Raw genomic sequence first — 14,642 nt, 5'->3', positions numbered from 1 at the left:
AGTAAGTCTCCCTGGTTTTGCCTTGCTTTTTATGTCAATAAAAATGTTGAATTAGAATGAGGAACACCTAGATTAGTAATTAACTATAAACCACTCGATAAGGTTTTATAGTGAATTCGATACCCAATTCCCAATAAAAAATATTTATTAAAACTGTCTTTATGAAGCAAAAATATTTTCAAAATTTGATATGAAATTTGACTTTTGGCAAGTTCAAATCTCCAAAAAAGACCGTTATAAGACTACTTTCACAATACCATTTGGCCATTACGAGTGGAATGTAATGCCTTTTGGCCTAAAAAATGCCCCTTCCGAATTCTAAAATATTATGAATGATATTTTCAATCCTTATACTGCCTTTACACTTGTATATATTGATGATATATTAATCTATTCTAATTCTGTGTCTCAACACAGCAAGCATATTTACAAATTTTATAATATTATTAAAAATAATGGCTTAATCCTTAGTGCCAAAAAAAATACAATTATTCCAAACATCCATACGATTTCTCAGCCACATTATTCACAAAGGCACTATCATCCCCATTCAAAGGTTTATTGAATTTGCTAATAAATTCGCAGATGAAATCTGTGACAAAACCCAACAACAAAGGTTTCTTGGAAGCTTAAATTATATTTTTGAATTTTATAAAGATCTCCACAAAGATACTAAAATCTTATAAACTCGTCTTCGAAAAAATCCTTCTCCATGGACCCATGAATATACTGTGGTAGTCCAAAGGATTAAACAAATAACAAAATTCTTACCCTTATTATGTTTACCAATTCTTATTGCTTACAAGATTGTGGAGACAAATGCTAGTGATATCGGTTATGGTGGCATCCTCAAATAATTATATAAAGGTAAAGAACAATTAGTTCAGTTTACCTCCGCAATATGAAAAGGACCACAAACACGGTATTCTATTATTCAAAAGGAAATATTGTCTATTGTTTCCTGTATTAAGAAATTTGAATCTGATTTATTAAATCAAGAATTTTTATTACGTATCTATTGTAAAGGTGCCAGAGAGGTTTTAGAAAAGGATGTCAAGAATATTGTTTCTAGACAAACCTTTGCTCGTTGGCAAGCAATTTTATGTGTTTTTTATTTCAAAATTGAATAAATACGAGGTGAATCAAATTCCTTGCCTGATTTTCTTACTTGTGAATTTTTACAGGGATCTCCAGACACTGCCCAATCAGGAGTTCAGCCCCCATTAAAAGCAATTTAAATATCACCATATTTTCAATCATTATCGCAAATGAAGAATCCGCATTCAAACATATTTTTACTGGATGACTTATAGACTAAATAACCCCTCACAAGCTACTTTCTCCAAAGGAGGACTCAATTTATCCCATACATCAACTGATCATGGCTATTATATCTATGATGTTGCTTATCCCATCACTCCCTATTGCTGTTGACCATTCCACATTTTTCCTCAAAAACCCAAACACTAAGCCAGAAACCATCATATCCCATTATTTTCCAAACAACTGGCATTATCCTCAACATTCTGGCCAACACTCTAGAATTTGCTATGAAAAAATTCTTGAAGAAACCCATTCTATCACTGTGGAACATTTTTATTCCAGAGACGACAAATTCCTTCTCCAATATTCCAAACTCCACATACTCAAAATAATTTCTCTCAGGGAATGGGGACATCTGACAATTTTTCGCAAATTTTTCGATCCAAATATCAAACCAAACCAATATAATTATTATGATTACCAACAAGCTTGGTACCATATCTTTTACTTCCAAAATCGGTTCTTCCAACACTCATGGTAGATCCGTTTGGACCCAATTTTGATATTTTAACAAAATCAATTCCCACTTGGTTCGAGCCATGGTGGACTCAATTTGGTCTACAATTTGAAGCTTTGCCAGAACCCCTCAAAGAGTCTTATGATATTTATCAGAAGGAGACCATCCCTCCTTACCTAGAATTTTTATATTTTATAATAGATTTCAAATTTTCATGGTTTATGGCTTGGCAATATACTATTTGAGTACTTGGCAACACTCAATATCTTTCCCACCAAATTGCAACAAAATGGTGGAAAAATTATAAAATTCCACCCAATCAATTTCCTAATAAATTAATTTCATTATATAAAGATTGTAAAAAGAAGGTTGCCATCAATACAGCTCCATCAGTAATGCCTTCCAATCCAAAATGAAATAAATCTTTTGATTATAATGCCTTTAAGGCAGAATCAAAGCAAAAATTAAAGGAAAAGTATCCCTCAATTTCTAGTTCCAAATTTGAACACAAATACGAAAAAGCCATCAAAATGAAATGATCCTTATGGCCGATGCAGAGTCTCTTTCCGACTTAGATGATGATCTTGTATTAGAATCTCTCTCTCCAATTCTCACAAAATCCAAACAACCTCTAGTTTCATCACCAAAAATATCTTCCCTCACTACCTCCACCAAATCCTCTCCAAAAATTCCTACCCAAAATCTTGATGATGATTATTCTGATACGTGTTAGGGTATCGGCCTTAATAATCTGTGAACCATGTGACTCTCAGGACAATGATTCCCTCAACATCCAAAGACTTCACTGACAATCACAATTACAAGCCACCTTATAAAGATAAACAAATGACGGTTCCATCACATGCATGCTAGAAGATAATTCAAAAGAAACAAACGATCAATAATGCTCTCTCCACCGTCAAAGCAAAATGCTTTCTCCACCGACAAAGCAAAGGCAATCAAACAAAACAAAAGGATAAAGCCATAAAGCAAAAAGCAGATTCCTTCAGATGTCAATTCATTTCAATTCTAGACTCCTTCATCTATATAAAGCCAGCCACACTTCAGAGGAGGTAGGCTTTCCTAAATATCAAAAGCTTATTGTAATATAGTATGAGAAATTGTGTGAGAAAATTTGAGTGTATTTCGAGTGTATCAAGAGTGTAACTGTATTTAGTGGATGTTATGTCCAATCTGCTACCAGGATTGTGACCTATTGTACGTTTTCTTTATTCAGATTTCGTATTTTAATATAAGTATTGCTTGTTTTGTTATATTTTTAATTTCTAATTTGCTTCAAGAAATTAATAACAGTATTCAATATATTTCTGATTTAGAAGAAGAATTAACTAATTTAAGATTATTATTATCCCTTGCATCTGGTCGATCAATTATTAATTATTGTCAAAGAATTGCGACAATTAAAAGAAAAATAAAAGCTGAAGATGCTTGTCTGAAACGTCTCTAAAAACAATTACATTTTGTAATCTGTGTGTAAACTACATCACTCACTTAGTTTGTAATCTTTGGAACCTATTTGGTATCAGAGCCAAGTTAGTTTTTAGATTAATTTGGTATTAAAAAAAAAAAAGTAAAATTAAGATTAGTTTTATTTCTTACCTTATAACCGGCGTAGCACTCAAGTCGCAAAAGTTTGTAAGCCGTTTGGTCTTTAGGTAGGAGGCCATCGTTGATCGTTAGAGCTTAGGCAAAACCCCCTGTTGACCGCTACAGTTATAATGGCAAGAATATTAGAATCATTCTCTAATCTAATTTCTGGTGACGGTTCCTCAACAAAACCAATTATTATTAACCAAAGTGATTTAGAAATAGAAAAGATTAAAGAACGTCTGCAAAATTGGAAATTACCTACCAAAGATATTGGCTGTCTTTATGATAAAAAATTTGAACTCAAACAGACTTACAAAATCAAAACAGTTGAACAAATATTATCTGTAACCCAAGATAACCAAAATTTCCAATTACTCGATCGAGATACAATTCTTAAATTTCAAAAGAAGTTCAATTTCCTTCATTTAGGTCTTATCCAAGTTGGTGTCAAACCTATGACCCGCCTCCATTTGAATAAATCTGTTATATGCACCCTTCAAGATATGCACCACCGTGACTATGATGATTCCTTTTTAGGCATTATTAAATCTAGTCTTGCTCATGGTCCAATTTATTTTGAATGTTTTCCAAATTTTGAAGTTTCTTTAATAGATCCTACCATCCTTAAAACCCTCACTCTTAATATTCAAACAAAAACGATACAAAATGGGTTCTCCATCTTTTAACATCATAATTTGTTACCGAGTCTATCTCAAGGCCATGACTACTTTTTGTCCTAGTTTCAAATATGCGGAAATGAAGCACTGATCGCAGGATTAAAGTTGGCAATAGCAATGGAAGCCGACGAGGTGATGGTCTTCTGTGACTCCCAGCTTATCGTCAACCAGGCCACAAGCAAATACGCAGCCCCGAGATGAAAGGATGATGGCTTATGTAAAAGAGTTGGGCAGACTCGTAGCCTTATTCCAAAGTTGCCGACTACAGCAAGTTAGTCGAGATGACAACAGCCATGCTGATGCCTTGGGCAACCTGGCTAGTGCAATGATACCAGGAGAGGCAAGGACAACAATGGTTGAGTGTTTGTCAAGTCCAAGTGTAGAACCACTGAACACAGAGTGTGAGGCAATGTGTGTGGAGATGGGACCAAGTTGGATGGATGCGATGATAGTATTCCTTAGAGATGGAAAATTGCCAGATGATTATAAAGAAGCACACAAGATCAGACTGAAGTCGGCAAGATTCAGTCTGACAGCAGAAGGACGTCTCTACAAAAGATCTATTACTGGTCCCCTTTTGAGGTGTGTACATCCTTCACAAGTTGAAGACTTCATATATGAAATACACGAAGAAGTATGTGGAAGCCACTCTAGGAGCAGGTCACTTGCTCATAGGGCCATTATTCAGGGGTACTGGTGGCCCTATATGCAGAAAGATATTGAAGCTTATGTCAGAAAGTGTGAAAAGTGTTAGAGGTTTGCGCCTTTGATACCCCAACCAGCATCGGATTTGAACCCAGTGTCCAACCCTTGGCCATTTACCTAATGGGGCATGGATCTTGTTAGACAACTGCCTCAAGCGACTGGACAAAGAAAGTTCCTGCTAGTGGCAACAGATTACTTCACCAAGTGAGTAGAAGTTGAACCCCTTGCAAAGATTCGGGACATTGATGTAAAGAACTTCATATGGAAAAACATCATCACCAGGTTTGGGATCCCAAGGGCGATAATAGCAGTCAATGGTACACAGTTTGACAGAAAGCTAATCAAGAGCTTCTGTGCAAAGTACAAAATCAAGAACTACTATTCCACTCCAAGCTTCCCTCAAAGCAATGGACAAGTAGAAGCATCCAACAAAACTATCTTGGATGGGATTAAGAAGGGGCTGGAAGCAGCAAAGGAAAAGTGGGTGGATGAGTTGCCCAATGTACTTTAGGCATATCGGACTACGCCGAGAAGATCAACTGGGGAGTCCCCATTTGCTATGGCTTATAGCACAGAAGCAGTTATTCCACTAGAGGTCGGCATCCTAGGTATCAGAACCCAGGGAGTAGAAAATGGGACCAATGAGGCATTCTTGGCCCAAGACCTGGATCTGTTAGAAGAAAAAAGGGAGAAAGCAGCAATTCAGCTATGGGCATACCAGCAACAGCTTGCTAGGGCTTACAATAAGAAGGTCAACCCACGAGAGTTTCAAGTCGGGGACCTCGTCCTGAGAAAGGTCGTCGGCAACAAGAAGGATCCCAAAGAGGGAAAGCTTGGGCCAAATTGGGAGGGACCTTATAGAATCATCTCGGTCCTGGGCAATGGGACATATCTACTTGAAGACAGTGAAGGCAAAAAGATGCCAAGACCCTAGAATACTTGCAACCTGAAGTTTTTCTATCATTAGATTTTTTGTTTTTTAAAGTTTTGTATTATTAGCCGAAGTAATAATAAAATTTTAGCTCGATTTTTAATTTCAAACTTGTGTAATACGACTGACCAATCACTTGGCGATGTTTCTAAGTGAAACATGACGAGTAACTTAGACTTATTATATGGCAGAGTTGAATTATACTTGTATATAATAGAGTTGAACTAAGTTGGTGATGTTTCTAAGAGAAACATGACGAGTAACTTAGACTTATTATATGACAGAGTTGAATTATACTTGCATATAATAGAGTTGAACTAAGTTGGCGATGTTTCTAAGAGAAATATGACGAGTAACTTAGACTCATTACATGACAGAGTTGAATTGCACTTGCATATAATGGAATTGAACTAAGTTGAATTAACCTGGACTTGCCATATCGGCAGAGTCAAACACAGATTGAAACTACGTGCATTTGAGTAAGATTAACAGAGGAACCCAGGTTGAGAACCTCGGCTAGTCTCTTTTTGAATATAACTTCGGCAAAAAGGTCATAGCCACATGCTTGATGAGAACCTAAGTGGAACTTAAGTTCACATTAGGAGGCAGAGAGCTGGAGAATGATGCTTGGGAGTTGGAATTCACAAGCTAAAGTTGGCTTAATTCACAAGTTAAAGTTGGCTTAACACTTGTTAAAATTTTCAAAAAATTTACAAGTTGAAGTTAAACCGAGGTTATGTTGAAAGAAGTATCTACATAGTTGCCGAGATTACTACGTTGCCAAAACTTGGAAAATATGGAAGACTGAAGTCTTGGTAGAAGACAATAAGTAAAGTGGCAAGTTTTAGATAAACACTTGTGAAAGTATTTTTACAATGTTTTTAACTGTGAAGGCAAGGCCGAAATAAACAAGTTGGAAGTTATGCCCGAGGTATTTTAATCCGAGGAGACTGTACAGCTAAAATAATAAAACTGAAGACATGCAAAATATTTCAAGTATGGAAACAGTAAAACATACAAACACTTGAAAGAAGAAGTTATCCTTGCATTCAAAAAAAGTAAAAGGGCAATTCGGCCTACAAGAAGGACTACTTGTTCAGATTACAAAAGTGGCACGCCGGCCAAATATGAAAACTAAAAACATTGTTCAGAAAAGTACTAGGTACAAAGAAAAAGCTCATAATTAGACTACTCAGCGTCGGTGGCAGGCTGTGTCTCGGGCCTAGAAGACAATTGGGAAATCTTCTCGGCAACCTTTTCAGCCTCGAGCTCAGCGTCGATCTCTTGTAGAGTCTGATCGAATCTCTTCTCGGTGATTGGCACCTCGGCTGTTGTCTTCTTGGGGGAGGTATCTTTTGAGACCTCGTTCTTCTCATCCTGAGCCAAGTCTAGGATTTGCTCATTCAAAGTTGGGGACTTGGCCCGTGTAGGAACTTTAGCATCAGCCACCTCGGCCTCTTTGTCATCAACTTTCTCTCATTCTTCTTCTTTCCTCCCAGCCTTAGCCTCAAATTGGCTTGAAGCGGGACGGAATGACAGCACAAGTCGACCTGCATCTTTGAGAAGAGAGTCCTCGGGAATAGCCAACTCCTTCAGAGTGACTATCCAACCAAGGATGTAACCCTTGTTGCATGCCTCTCTGACTTGTTTTTTGTAGTCTTTACGGACGTCGGCTGCCCTCTCGGCATAGGCCTTCTCGTCCGTCGCTTTGATCTCAGTGACTTTTGTGGCCAAGGTCTCCCGGAGCTCGACTTGGGCTTCGATTGTTTTTGCTTTGGCCTCTTTTTTCTCGGCCTTGAGGACCTCAGCAATAGCCTCTGCAGCCCCGCCCTTTTTCGGCCTCGTTTTGAGCTTGCTTGGCTGCTTTTGCCTGATCTATCAAGGATCTCATCTTGGCCTCGCCGTTGTTTAACAATTTAAGCAAGCCAGCAGTTTCCTTGGTCTTGCGGACTAACTCCTTCTTTATTTCCTCGGCCTGCATCGCAAAGGAATGGGCATGTTGGATCGCCTAGAAAAATTGAAATGAAGAAAGTTAGTAAACTTAAGGTTTAAAGACAAAGAATGAGGACAACCAAGTATTAGGGATTTACCAGTACAGAATGTTGCACCATCAAAGCAAAATTTTCATATTCGTTGACCTCGGCCATACGGTTGAGGTCATTGGGAAGGAGCAGCGTAATGGAGAGGGCGACGCCGACCTCAATATCAGAGGCGCTGTCACTGGCTCTGACTGGCTTATCCTTAATCGTGATAGATGGGGCCCAGGAGTCATCAGATTTAGGGGTTGTTTGGGGTGTCCTAAATAAGTGAACTTTTTGACTTTTTGGACTAAAAAGTTGAGGAAAAAATATATGGTTGTTTGGGTTAACTTTTTGACTTTTTATAAGAAAATGTGTATTAAAAAATTATATAAATTAGTGTGTAGGAAAAGATTAGGAGTGTGAGTTGTACGGCTGTCCTATCTACGCAGGTTGAATAGATGCTAAGAAGTAATTGTCTACTTTTTGGACATTGCACTGGACAGTGCTGTTTGGCTCGTGGGGGGCCATCACGGGTCCCGTTTTGATAATCTAAACCGTTCAATGTGCAGAACTCGTCGAGTACTATATGCCTATAAAAAATTACGTTGATCGAATATCGATAGCTATCTGATTAGATTTTTTTTTCAACCGTTAATTATAACACCATTTATTTTTTATACAAAACTGATTTGATCGTGTAGTTATCGATATCCGATCAATATAATTTTTTTACAGACATATAGTACTCGACGAGTTTTACATATTGAACGGTTTAGATTATCAAAATGGTACCCGTGATGGGCCCCCACGTGCCGAACAACAGTGTGTTAAAATTGCACCCCAACTATGCAATTTTTCTTAAAAAAACGCAGCATAGATCTGAATGGGTCAGATTGATGAGTTGTAATTTTGTGTGTAAAATTAATTTTTTAATTTTTTTTTGGTGAATAGTGATAACTTTTTAACTTTTTAAATAACTTTTTGACTTTTTATCTTTTTTCAGACATGCCAAACTTCGCCTTAAGAGAACCTGATGTGGCTACTGAGTCCAACCTCGGCTTCTTTGACTTAGTGGATTCGGAGGGGTTAGCCTCGGCGGGCCTCTTTTCGGCAGCGGAGGAACTTTTTTCTGCCTCGGCCATTTTTGAAATTGGCAAGGTATCCTCAGAGTCGATCTGAGTTATCGTTGCCTTTGCTTGGGCCTTTTTCAACCTCTTTGGTTTCAGTTTGGACTGGGAGTGTGAAGGTGAAGATTGGACTGTGACAACATTGGGGATGTCGGCTAGAAGGTCATCAGCGACAGCCTTTTTGCGACCCATCTCGTCGGCGGCAACGGCGACAGTGACTTTAGTGCCGAAGTGGATCGCTGGAAGTGCAGTTGGTGGGTTGGCTGGGTCGTAAGCTGACGCCTAAGTACTTCGGCGTCCTCGGCTACGAGTTTTACCTGCGGGGGGCAAGAAGTGAAGCTCGACGTCGGTGTTGACGCTGAGAAGGTGGAATCAGTTGTGGAGCAGAAGTTGATCTTTGTTCTGCTGGGTCGGATGTTGAGGCTTGGTCAGGCCTTGGTGATGAAGTAGTTGGGGGAGTTGTTGTTGAGGGTGGAGACTTGCTCTTCTTAGGGACATTGGGCAATGTGGATTTATAGGTCGGATGTAGTTCAGGAGCAGAGGAGCCTTGCGTTGATTAACAGGCAAGTCCAACAGCCTCTTGAAGTCTTTGCTGGAGAAGAATGTCTTGCGAAAGTCTTTGGGAGGCAGAGAAAGGACTGCAAGTAAGAAACAGACATTAGAACATACAAAAGTATCAAAATAGTAAAAGACTTGAAAGCAAGTAAAGTAACACGTGGCTTTTACCATTTCCTTCCCTGAACACTGTTCGGCTTAAGGGGTTGAGGTGAAGGTCATCATCTGGTGGGAACTCTCAGTTGCCCAAGACGATGAAATAATCGTCTCTAGCACCCTTGTTGGAGTCTGGGAGGTCGGTGATGAGTTTGTATTCTGTGGATCTCGGCTTAAGGTAATAGATGTAGCCCTTTTCTGACTTCAGGCCACACATTGTATAACAGTATTGGATATCGGCTAGGGTTATCCTAGTGTTTTCTTGGCTAGCTAGGGCAATGATGCCGTTGATGACTCTGTAAGAGTTAATGGCTAATTGCATCGGGTTAAGCTTATAGTAGTGAAGGACTTGGCGGAAGAGGATGTCAATGGGGAACCTAAGCCTACACTCAATAAAGGCTACCACTGGGAAGGGCATGGAATTGTCTTTGGGCATGATGGAGTCCTCCTCCCCAGCCAGCCTAAGATGAATGTCCGCAAGGATGGAGAATTCTTGCCTAAAGTATTCAAGCTTCTCCAGGGTGTCTACCCTCCACCTAAACATACCCATGATGTCAGCTAAGAGGGGCAAGGTGGGAATTTAGAAGAAAGTGATTTGTATGGGTTTGAGGGACCTCAGCTAAACCCAAAACAGAAATGGGGGTAAGGGATTTTCAAAGATCAATGGGAGATTGTTACAGTTTCCCTAAAGTTTGTAAGTTCTAAGGCAAATACCAAACCTAGAACTATTGAAACAAAAATTAGGAGAAAGAATTTGGAAAATAAGACAAAAAGAAAGCAGAAAAGGAATGTGATTCAGAACCCAGAATGCACAAGTCAAGAACGATTGTACAAAAGTGTGTGCAAAAGAGCAACAAGCCAAGAACAGTAGCAAGATAGCAAGTGTGTGAACCAAACGAGTACCCAGAAAAAGATGGCGCAGAAGCAGAATAGCAAACAAATATGATGAAATTAAAAAACATAGATGAAAAATTCAAGAACTTGAATGCATTCACAAAAACAGTGTACAAGTGTAACAGAGTTCGAAGTAAGTTAAAAAACTGAAAAGAGGGAAAAAACAATAACTTACCAAAAAAAATGGTGCGAAGTGAGATTCGCCGAAGTCAGATGACAATGGTGAGTGGAACGGAGCGGAGAATGCTCCACTGAAAGGGATGAACGGAGTAGGTTGCAGAACTTGAGAGCTTAAAACAATTGAGGATTTGGGAGATAAGTGTTAGAGAGAGAAAGCTTGGGAAAAGACGAAGATGCAAAGGTGAAAAGACGGAGAGAGAGAGAGAGAGGTGTTTTTGATCAAAACACGGAAAGGCAGCAAAATTGCAATTAGTGAGCCTAGGACGACGTGTCTGTCAGGCGGCGCGTACAGAAGCGACGCGACCTGATGGCGCGTGTCAGATACGGTTTAATAAGGAAGAGACGCGTGGCAAAAAACGGTTAAGTTACTGTGCATGATAGCTCATACGCGTGTAGAAACTCTTGGAGTTCTTGATTTAATGAAGCAAATACCTCGGCCATGGGAACGATCTCGGTTAAAGAACTTGAAAAACTTGGCTTTTGGTTCTAAGGCATTGACAAGACACACTGAAGTCTGGGTCATATGGAGCCGATGTGAGAAAACCTCGGTAATGAAGGATAGAGCAAGCTTAGCTGACGTGTTATATGGCCAAATGATATAGGTTCCATCACCTCAAAGATGCCAAGGCAATAGAACCTAGGGGGCAGTTGTGGGGGCATATTTTTTGAATAACAACACGTGGCCAAGGTGGCACCGAAGTGCCAGCCGAGGTGCCACGTGTCCTGGTCTTGGTGTCGAGGTGATTTCGGATAGGCCGAGGTTACCTGCGAAGATACCGGAATCTGAGATGAACGGATAAGGGATAAGAGTCCTAGAATGAGGGAGGACCTCAGCCTGGATAAAGATAAAACTCTTAGAGAGTTTATCTCTATCTAACTGGGAGTCCAAGATAGGCATTGAGCCAGAGTCCATTGAAGATAGGTTTCTACGAGGACCAGGTTAGTGCAAGCTATAAAAGAAAGCACCCTCGTGGGTCTAAGGTACGCTTTTTGTTTTCCTGGCTAGTGAGTTAAAACACTATTTGCTATCTTTGGGAGATAACTGAGTACTGACTTGATCATCGGAGTGCCCTCGGGTGGACAAACCTCCACCGGAGTCTCATTTTTCTGTGACAGGTCGTTTAGATGCAATCTATTCTGCCAGTGTTCTCCAGCTGAGTACCTGTTTGGTAGTGTGGTCAGAAAACAGCACACACAGATACATATGATTTCAAAGATGTCTTTGATCGAGTCAACAAAGTTCCTACCCCATTAAACACACCCACAATTCAAGATTTACAAAATGAAATTCGTACTCTTAAGATTGATATTCAAAATCTCCAATTTAGAGTTTTAGCCCTAGAAGAGAATCCCGCCGATACATATGATTTCCTGGCTGATACGGCATTCTCTTATGAACCACATTTGCAAGAATCATCCAATAAACTACTTGACAAAAAACCACTTGTTAATGATTCTGTCAATTTACTCCTTAATAGCATCACATTTCAAAAATGGTAGATTGAAATTAAAGTGGTAATTTATGATTTCATCCTAACCACAATGGCGCTAGTTGACTTTGGTACTGATCTCAATTGTATCCGAGAAGGTCTTGTACCTTTCAAATATTTTGAGAAAATTGATCAATCTCTTAACATTGCTAATGGTGGCTCAATGGAAATTAATTATAAAATATCTCATGCACAAATTTACAACCAAGGTGTATGTCTTAATACTGAATTCTTATTAGTTAAAACATGTCTCAATTAATTATCTTAGGAACTCCTTTTCTAACCATGATTGCACCTTTTATTGTCACAAATGAAGGTATTTAGACTACCCTTATTAATCATGACATAGTTTTCAATTCCCTATTTTCTCTACAGGAACATGAAATCAATACGCTCAAAACAAATCTTATTTATAAACAAAAATAAGTTTGTTTACTACAAAAATGAAATTTCTTACAAAGTCGTTAACCAAGAATTACAACATCATGTTCAATCTATTATATAAAATGACAATGTTAAAGTTATAATTTTACATATTTTAGTGTCAAAATGTCATTTTTAACTAATGTCGCTTTAATGGTATAAGTGCTATTTTGGTACATCCAAACTAATGTTTTTTGCGTGCTGGATATCTCAAACCCAGCCAACCAGATCAAAGAGCTGAGCTAGGCCTTTTTGTTTTGTTTTATTGTTTTTTATTTTTTTATAGTTAAAATTTATAAAAAAAATAAAATAAATTAAAATAATTAATAAGATAAAATATCACATCAAATTTATAATCATTTTATTTTTTCTCTTACAAATATCACCTCCAACTATTAAAAAATTCAACTATCTTTTCAAATATAAAAATTTAAACTTACTAAAAGAGTCAAAAATTTAAATAACCTGTTAAAATAGTTAACTTTCTAAACGAGGGCTTAGCACAAGGTTTGGCAATATTATTTTTTGAAAAGCCTTATTGCAGGTTGTTAGAAATTTTTTAAACAAAAATGCTTGGGACCCCCAAAATTAGACACTCTTAAAATGATGTGGATCAAACATGTTTTTTTTTTTTTTTTTTTTTTTGGGTGGACCAATTATAGGTAAGTGAGGGTTGTGTTTTTTTGGAGTATGAAGCATTGTTGTTTTTTAAATGAAGTTATAATTTCGGAAAAGTGATTTTATATTATTCTTAGGCCTCATAAGATTTTAAACATAAGTGGATTTTTTTTTTAAGCAATTACAATAGGGTGGGAATTTGAAAAATGTACAAACATAAATGATATCCAAAACAGGCCTGTAAAAGAAGGGATTATTTGATGATTTTGGAATATTATTCTATATCATTTATTACTTGATAACTGTTAAGTTATTCAAAAAAACACAATAAAAGGTACTAAATCTTATTATTTTAACCAATAAATATTATGGTGAGAATCTTATCGCATTGCCTAGGGGCAAAAAATAATTAATTTTTTGATTTTGATTAATTTTTTGAAAATTGAGGTTTTTTTTTAAGTAGATTTTTAAAAATATTTTAAGTAATTTTTTTTACTTTCTAAATGTATGTAACTTAGATCTACCTAAAATGTAAACTAATTATGAAAAATATTTAAAAAATTCAATAAATATACAAGAATATGAAAATGTACTGAATTTTTAAAATATTTTTTAAGTGTATTTAGGTTAGGTGCATCTAAAAAATAAAAATATTTCTTAAAATATTAAAATTTCTCGTTTATTTTTATAAAATATATTTTACTTTTGTTGTTTGGTTGAACAAAAAGCAAGTAAAACATTTTTTAAGGTAAATAGTTTTGCATTATTTTTTTAAAAAATGACTTACTTTTAAAATTTCTGTAAATCAATTTTTACAAAGTTGACTCTCACTCACTACCTTTTCGACACATTTTTATTTTTTCAAATAAATATCTTAACTCACTAAAAAGTTATAAATGATATTTTATTGAATCAAAATTTATCTTTTGGGCAATAAAATATTTTTGTTTCCAAAAAAACAAAAACAAAAAACAATTTTTTTTTTCTGTGTAAAATCAATTTACAAGAATTTTTTTATATAAGATATTTTACGTCAGAACAAACGAAACCTAAATACAAAAAATAAAAAATAAAAAACTAAATTTTTTAAAAAATTATTTCAATTTTTTAAAACCAGGTGAATGGCATCAGTGTGTTTGGTTTCAATTTTTAGAATTCAATTTTTTAGAAATTGAGTTTTTATTTTTTGTGTTTTTTTTTAATTTTTAGTAAATATTTTAAAATTCTAAGAATTTTTTTTTTACTTTTTTAGATGTATCTTATTTAGATATATCTAAAAAGTAAAATATTTATAAAAAATCAATAAATATACAAAAATATAAAAAAAGTATTGAATTCTCATTTTTTTTTTTGTATTTTCAATATTTAATAAATTTTTTAAAGATTTTTTTTACAGATATTATACTTTTTAAGTATATATATGTTTGGTGTATTTAAAAATTTAAAAAATTATTTAAAAAATTTAATAAAAATA

The sequence above is a fragment of the Camellia sinensis genome, chromosome 8 (genome assembly GCF_055761805.1).
Source record: "Camellia sinensis isolate YWXY chromosome 8, ASM5576180v1, whole genome shotgun sequence".
NCBI lineage: Eukaryota > Viridiplantae > Streptophyta > Magnoliopsida > Ericales > Theaceae > Camellia > Camellia sinensis.
The sequence above is the reverse complement of the archived record's forward strand: the minus strand, read 5'-3'. Positions refer to the sequence as shown.